This window comes from Zalophus californianus, chromosome X (genome assembly GCF_009762305.2).
Source record: "Zalophus californianus isolate mZalCal1 chromosome X, mZalCal1.pri.v2, whole genome shotgun sequence".
NCBI lineage: Eukaryota > Metazoa > Chordata > Mammalia > Carnivora > Otariidae > Zalophus > Zalophus californianus.
The window spans coordinates 93,377,525-93,385,184 of NC_045612.1; the positions used below are offsets into that span (position 1 = coordinate 93,377,525).

General features: G+C 50.5%; 1 pseudogene; it reads right to left on the reverse strand.

Moving 5' to 3' along the window:
- Positions 1-2,279: 2,279 nt before the first annotated feature.
- On the reverse strand, positions 2,280-7,296 carry LOC113930367 (annotated as a pseudogene).
- Between the last annotated feature and the right edge of the window lie 364 nt (positions 7,297-7,660).

The following is a 7,660-nucleotide window of genomic DNA, read 5'->3' on the forward strand; positions in this document are numbered from 1 at the left end:
ATAAAATGTAGAGTGGCTCATCTCTCAGTATCTGTCTCTTTCTCCCTCTCAGTACTTAACACTGGGGGAAGCCTTGTCCAGAGCAGCCCTATGGGAGAAGCCAATGTGTCAAGGAAGCCAGGCCTCCGGCCAACAGCCACACGAATGAGCTTAGAAGCAGATCCTCTAGGTTCAGTCAAGTCTTGGGAGAGTATAGCTTGACGGCAGCCTTCCCCCCCATAAGACCTTCTGAGCCAGAACACCCAGATCCCTGACCCTCAGAAACTGTGTGTCATGATAACTGTCTGTTATTTTAAACCACTAAGTTTTGGAGTCATTTGATACACACAGCAACATATAACTAATATCTTCCCCCATCACAACGCAGCAGGTCACCGTTGAACCCTGGAACTAGACTCTCTGGATTCAAATCCTGGGTAGGCCACTTCTAAGCTGTGTGATCTTGAGCGTGTGACAATTTTCCTGTGACTCAGCTTCTTCGGTTATAAAATGGGGGATATGACCTCATTAGGTTGGGAGGATTAAATAAATGCATATAAAGTGCTTAGCAAGGTGCCTGGCATATAATTAGCAGTCCGTAAATGGCCCCCGCTGTTGCTGTCATTATTATAGGTGATGGGAGAATGGCACAGGGTCAGTGTGGGGATTAAGGGTGTCAGTAGCACGATGCTCTTGACCTCTGGGGAAAAGGGGCAAGGAGTCTTTGTAAGTGCTCCTGAAACAGGCCCCCATGATTTTGCCTCGGTGCAGAGCATTATTGGCATCTACTTACTGCAGATGGGACCGTGCCGCCCGGAGTGAGGAGAGCAGCCCTTAGGGACAGTTCCATGGATGCCAGGGTCAGGGGTTTGCCCAATCCTTGGGTGAAGCAGCCACCATTCAGAACACATGTCCCCCTAGGGGCGCCTGGGTGGCTCAGTTGGTTAAGCGACTGCCTTCAGCTCAGGTCATGATCCTGGAGTCCCAGGATCGAGTCCCGCATCGGGCTCCCTGCTCCGCAGGGGGTCTGCTTCTCCCTCTGACCGTCTTCCCTCTCGTGCTCTCTATCTCTCATTCTCTCTCTCTCAAATAAATAAATAAATAAATAAAATCTTTAAAAAAAAAAAAAAGAACACGTGTCCCCAGGTCTTAAACATCCCTGCTCTGGAAAATGAAGTCAGAGAACACTTCAGACCCATTGGACTGTGGCCAAAATGAGAAATGCTGGGATTTCTAGGTTCCAGGACACAGGTGCTGTGATTTTCCCTTTTCCCAAAGGGAAAACATTTGATTCCAATTTACTGGGAGGCCCCAAATAAGCTTTTTCCCTCAATCGGAAGGTATGACGTACCATGTCCGCCAAAGGAGAGAAAGGGTGGGAAAATGTCAACAGGAAACTTCTACCATCACAGCAGATTGAGGGGGGGTGGGAGGGGATGGGGTCACTGGGGGATGGGCATTAAGGAGGGCACTTGATGGAATGAGCGCTGGGTGTTCTATGCAACGGATGAATCACTGAACTCAACCTCTGAAACTAATAATAATAATAATAATAAATAAAAAAGCAAATTGAATTACTAAGTGAAAGAAGCCAATCTGAAAAGGCTCCATACTGCATGAGTCCAACTCTATGACATTCTGGAAAAGGCGAAACTATGGAGACAGTAAAAGGATCAGTGGTTGCCAGAGCTTAGGGGGAGGGAAGAATAGGCAGAGTGCAGAGGATTTTTAGAGCAATGCAATTAGTGTGTATGATACCATAATGGTGGATACGTGTCCTTCTGTCAGTGAGCCCTGTTGCTCAACTATAGACCCTGCCAATTAAAACCAGAAATAGACAAGCCCGCCTAACTCAGGCTCTAACTAAAACCCATTGTGCTTATTTCTTATCGCACTTTCTTGAGGCATTGACGAAAATGTTTTGCAATGACTGGAACATTCCAACCACCAGACCAGAAAAGTTCTGATACCGACGGAATGCCTAGAAGGCCACACCCCACACGTCTTCTTCCTGGCCCATGATCATGGGCTGAACACATGCTGACCCCCACGCGTGATCACGCGTCATCACGCGCTCCCTGCCTGCTGTCTTGCACATATCCCCCAAACCTCTCTTTACAAAACTCTAGGTGTCCATCTTGCAGGTGGAGAGGTCCCTTGAGCCTGCCACCACCACCCGTTGCCAGCAACCGAAATAAATTTCTCCCTTTCTCCCTTCCAAACCCTCATTTCTGGAGTTATTGACTTCTCTTGCGGCAAATTTATCCGAGTTTGTTTGGCAAGGGCGTTGGCAAACTTAATCAGGAGCTGGGCTTTCGACTTGTCCAGCCCCCAATCTCCCCAGGATCCCCCTGGACGGAGCAGGTGGCCAGGGCTGTGCGAGGGCTCACCCGTTTGTTTCCTGAGTGAGTGGCTGTGATAGGTCGATCAGTAACAATTATACATTTGTGCAAACCCATAGAATGTACAACACTGTACAACATCAAGAATAAACCTTAAGGTAAACTACAGACTCTGAGTGATTATGATGTGTCAATGTATGTCCATCAGCTTAACAAATGTGCGCTCTGGTGGGGGATGTTGACAAGTGGGGGTGCTGTTCATATGGGGGGGAGAGAGAGTATATGGGAACTCTCTGTACCTTCCTCCCAATTTTGCTGTGAACCTAAAACTGCTCTAAAAAATAAAATCTATGCTTTTAGGGGGCTTGGGTGGCTCAGTCGGTTAAACGTCTGCCTTAGGCTGAGGTCATGATCCCAGGGTCCTGGGATTGAGCCCCACATCAGGCTCCCCTCCTCAGTGAGGAGCCTGTTTCTCCCTCTGCCTGCCGCTCCCCCTGCTTGTGCTCTCTCTCTCTCTGTCAAATAAATAAATTAAAATCTTTTTATTTATTTATTTGACAGAGAGAGAGAGAGACAGCGAGAGAGGGAACACAAGCAGAGGGAGTGGGAGAGGGAGAAGCAGGCTTCCTGCTGAGCAGGGAGCCCGATGCAGGCTCCATCCCAGGACCCTGGGATCATGACCCCAGCCGAAGGCAGCCTCTTAACGACTGAGCCACCCAGCCCCCCCCACAAATCTATGTTTTTAAAGTAAAATGAAAAATGAAGCTTTGATTTGAAGGCATATTATTTAGAAGCCCGTTGACTCCAAGCAACAGAAGTTTCGAGCTCACTGAACTTCAGAAGGTTAGCAGTGACAGGTGCCTGGCGAACCAGAAGACAGGGATTATTGTTACGGAAGATGGTGGGGGCAGGGGAGCTGCAGTGGGGCTCAGAAAGGCCAAGAAGGCAGCCGCAAGCATAAGCAGAATTCCTGTGGCCTGCCCCTCTCAGTGCTAGCAGCATTTTATGCTCAGTCTCCCCCTTCCTCTCTTCCCTCTCTCCCTTCTTCCCTTGGCCTTTTCTGCTGGCAGACTGCTCCCTCTGCCTCCTCAGACCTACAGCCTTCCATAGCTCCCCTGTGTACAGAACGGCCCCTGGCTCTTCATAGACACGTGTTGCCTTTCTCCATCCCAATCTTAAATTCCTGGGTGAGGAGACTCTGGTGGCCCTGTACCTTGGGGGCAGGTGTCTGCTCCCTGCCCCAGCATCCCTGGCCACAGTGGGTGGAGGCGGGGACCTGGGAGCCCGGCACTGCTCAGAAAGTCAATGGAGAGGCGGGGCGGGGGGGTGGCCTTAGGAGGGGGTGTGGAGGGCTGGTGGCTTTCAGCCGGGCCTAATTCTGCGACATGTGACAATCGTCCCCTTAGGAGCAGGAACATTACGTGAGCTGCTGACAGAACTCTGCCCCACTTTCTGTGCTTGCTGCTGGTGCCCGCTTTCCCTTTTGATTTAAGGCCTTGCAGGGGCTCTGATTTGGAGCGTGGCATCAGAGGAATTCTTTACCGCCAACTAGCCTTAATTCCTCCTTCTTACATAACCAAATGGCAACCGAGAGGATGTTTGGATTCTGGCTTGCCTGCCTTTTTTTTTTTTCTTTTCCGGTGCAAGAGTTTATTTATTAATTAGTGTGCAAAAAATTAAATAAATAAAAAGGAAGTAATAAAATAGCCTTGTTGATGTTCTGGTCCGCGTGCTGTGTGCTCATTTGTCGGCAGCCTGGCGTGGGGAAGCGGAGCGCTCGGCCCCGGGGGAGGGGGCCCGCACGGAGGGTGTCAGCATCATCCTCTGCGGATGCGACCGGCCAATGCAATTCATTCCTCTCCTTCCTTCCCCTTGCCCGCCTCCCCCCACCCCCCGTTTCTCCCTCCTCCCTCCCTCTCTCCCTCCGCGCTCGCGCCGCGGGGTCTGGGCGCCCTTGCAAGGAAAGAGGGCTTCCTGGGACGGTGGCTTCGAGGCCCGAGAGCTCGCATCAGTCATTCCAAACGACGTTAGGAAGCGGGACGGCATCGATAAGGCGGGGGAAAATCAGGTTCCAGACGGCCTCGGGGGGGCGCTTACGTCCAGGCCAGGGCCGCAGCCCGCCCCCCCCCCACCTCCCCGGCCGCCCGGCGCCCAGCCGGGGACAGTGCTGGTCCCGCCCCCGGCCCTCGACGCCGCGCCCCGTCACCCCTTCACTTCGGGGCTGCGCGCAGGTGTACAGCCGTCGAGGATCGGAGCCCAGGGGTGCCGGGGCTCCCGGAGAGTGTGACTCAGAGGGGCAGAGGTTCCCCGCTCCCCAAAGCCGGGGCGTCCCAGGACGACTGGGAGCCCAGGGCGGTGCGCCCACCACCTGTCCCCTCGCAAGGCTGGTGGAGGGGATGGAATGACTGCCTGATCGGTCTAAGAGAAGCTTCTGGCCCCTCCCCGGATGGTTTGGAGCGGTTCGTAATTCAGGCTGGCCCGCCTTTTCCGGCCCCTCCCAGCACCCTCACCCCCACCCCGAGGACGGGGCAAGCGCTATCGGGCAGGCGGTCCTGGGCACTGTCACTACCCGAGCCAGAGCGTGGCCAGGAGGGCGGGCCAGAGAGCCGAGCGGGCGGGCCGGGAGGCGGGCCTTCCTCATAGGCTCCTCCCACTCCGGGAAGGATGGGGGGTGGGGGCCAGGGGCGCCTGCCCTGTTGGAGTCCTGTTGGGGGCGCCAGCTGCCTTTGGCGAGGTTTTTGGATGTGGGGTCATGCCAGGCTCCTCATCCTTATTCACCTCATGAGACACTCAGAAAATTTATATTATATAATATCCCAATGACTTCCAGGGGTGAACTGGAGAGTATTTGGAGAGTCGAAATGGGGCCTGGTGGAGGAAAAAATGATTTCATTGTGTGTATTATGCAATCATGTAAAGAAAATGAAATATAAACTATTAGAAATGGTGTTAAATACCCAGCAGGCATATACAGTTTCCTAATGAAGTCTTCACAACCCTCCCTTTATGTTCTCCTTTATACTATGGAAAATTTCACACATAAAAAAACAGATGAGTAGATAATCCTCAGCTTCAACAATTATCAAGGTAGGGTCAATTTCGTTTCAACTCTCTCCCCACCCACTTCCCCCTCCTGTTCTTATCCTTTCATTTTTTTTTTAAAGATTTATTTATTTATTTGAGAGAGAGAGAGAGCAGGGTGGGGAGGGGCAGAGGGAGAGTTAGAGAATCTCAAGCTGACTCCAGGCTGAGTGTAGGCGTCCAGGGCTGGACTCGATACCACCACCCTGAGATCATGGCCTGAGCCAAAATCAAGAGTCAGAGGCTTAATAGACTAAGCCACCCAGGTGCCCCATCCTTTCATTTTTTTAATGATAAATTGACCTTGTGTTTTAGTTAGCCTTTGCTGTGTAACAAGCCACCCCAAAGTGTACTGGCCTAAAACAGCAATAGTCCATGCTCTGTCATGATTGTGCTGGTTTGGCCGGGCACTTTCTCCGTGGGTTTTGACTGGACTCATTCAAGAGGGAGGCTCAGCTGGGCTAGAAGGTCCAAGATGGCTTCACTTGCGTGTCTGGCTGTGGACTAGGACCCCTCAAGTCTCCTCTCCTCCATGACTTCTCCTGTTCTAGTAGGCTAGATGGACTCTTACATAGCAACCCGAACCCTCTAAGGGAATCAACACAGAAGCCTCAAGCTTCCTGTCTTAACTGTGGGAGCCCCAAGTCACGTCCACCTCTTTCTATTGGCAGAAGCAGATCACAGGGCCAGCCCAGACTCTCGGGTGGGGGGATGGAGAAATAGCCGGGCTCCTAGATGGGAGGAAGACGTGGGAGGACCTACTACACAGTGCAAAGGAGCATGGGAGGAATTGGTGGCCTTTAATCAATCTAGCACAGTTTGCTTTCATCAACTTAAGTTTTTATATGAGGTTTAACGCTTGCAGTGGCCACACATAATTCCCGATCTAGACTTTTTGATGATTAACACTTGAATGCTTGATAGTCACCATCGAGGAGAAACTTTGTTAGCACAGGTAAGCAATTGACTCTTTTTTTTTTTATCATCCATTTAAAATTGTGCAACAGTTGGAATTATATTTAAAGCATCTAGCAGCTCTTCCTTTAGTGGACAGGTGAGATGTTGAAATTTCTTACTGTAATGCATATGGATTTTGAAACCAAACGTGTCTCTTCCTATTAGGCACTTAAAATAAAGATGGTCTAATTGGCGGAAGGCACATGCATTAGAGAGCTGCCAACCTGTGGTTGGCGTGGGCACCATGGAATTTCGAACAAGCCACAGAAGGATAGAGGTATCTGGTACATGTGGAGATGGTGTTTCTGGGCACGCTGTGAGGGCCCCCCTCTACCAGCCTCATACCGTACTACCAGAACTGTGTCCGTGCCAACCTCTGGTGGGGCAAGAATGGGCGTGGCCACGAACTCCAAGTGAGGGTCTCCAGTTAGTTTTCAAACAAGCCAAAGGAAGAGCTTCTCAAAGTTTGTAGTTACTTTTAGCAGAAATGTCATAGTACTGAAGATTCTTTCAATGGAAAATGATGGATTTTGCCTTAACTTTCCTGTCCTTAATACCCACTTTGATGCCACCCAACGTGATGGGGATGTTTTCACATACTTGTACCAAATCTCTATGCCAGTGAGGCACATCCTTGGAAGTAACGCTCGATGTTACATCAGACATTACGACGGCATGCTGGGTTCATATATAACAGCCATCTCTCCTTGGTCCACCAAATTTCTCCTGATCCCTTGAATTCCATACATTGAACTCAACGGTCCTCTTCTGGTGTGGAACACAAGCAATGGGCGTCAACCTCCAACGTAGTCACATACTTCTCCAATTCACCAGTCAAATGATGTTCCACAAATGTCATTTTTCCAGCACCATCATCACCAACCAACACAAGTTTGAACTGAACTTGTGATTCTCCTTGGGCAGCTTCCAGAAGCATCCCCGTGCTCCATCTGACTGAGGGCGTTATGACCGTTATTCTTGCATTTACTGTTAACATGATAGCATTCTCCATCTGTGTACCCTCTTGTAAAACTAGGCAACAGTCTACAAGACCACCCTCTACAAGACCAGTCTACAAGACCACACTTCTCACACCAACTACAGAGTTCAGGGGTCCCCAAGACCACCCTCAGGTTTGATTATTTGCTAGAAAGACTCACAAAACTCACTGAAAGTTGTTATACCCACAGTTATAGTTTACTACAGTGAGACGATACTGATTAAAATCAATTAAGGGAAGGGACGCCTGGGTGGCTCAGTCATTAAGCGTCTGCCTTCGGCTCAGGTCATGATCCCAGAGT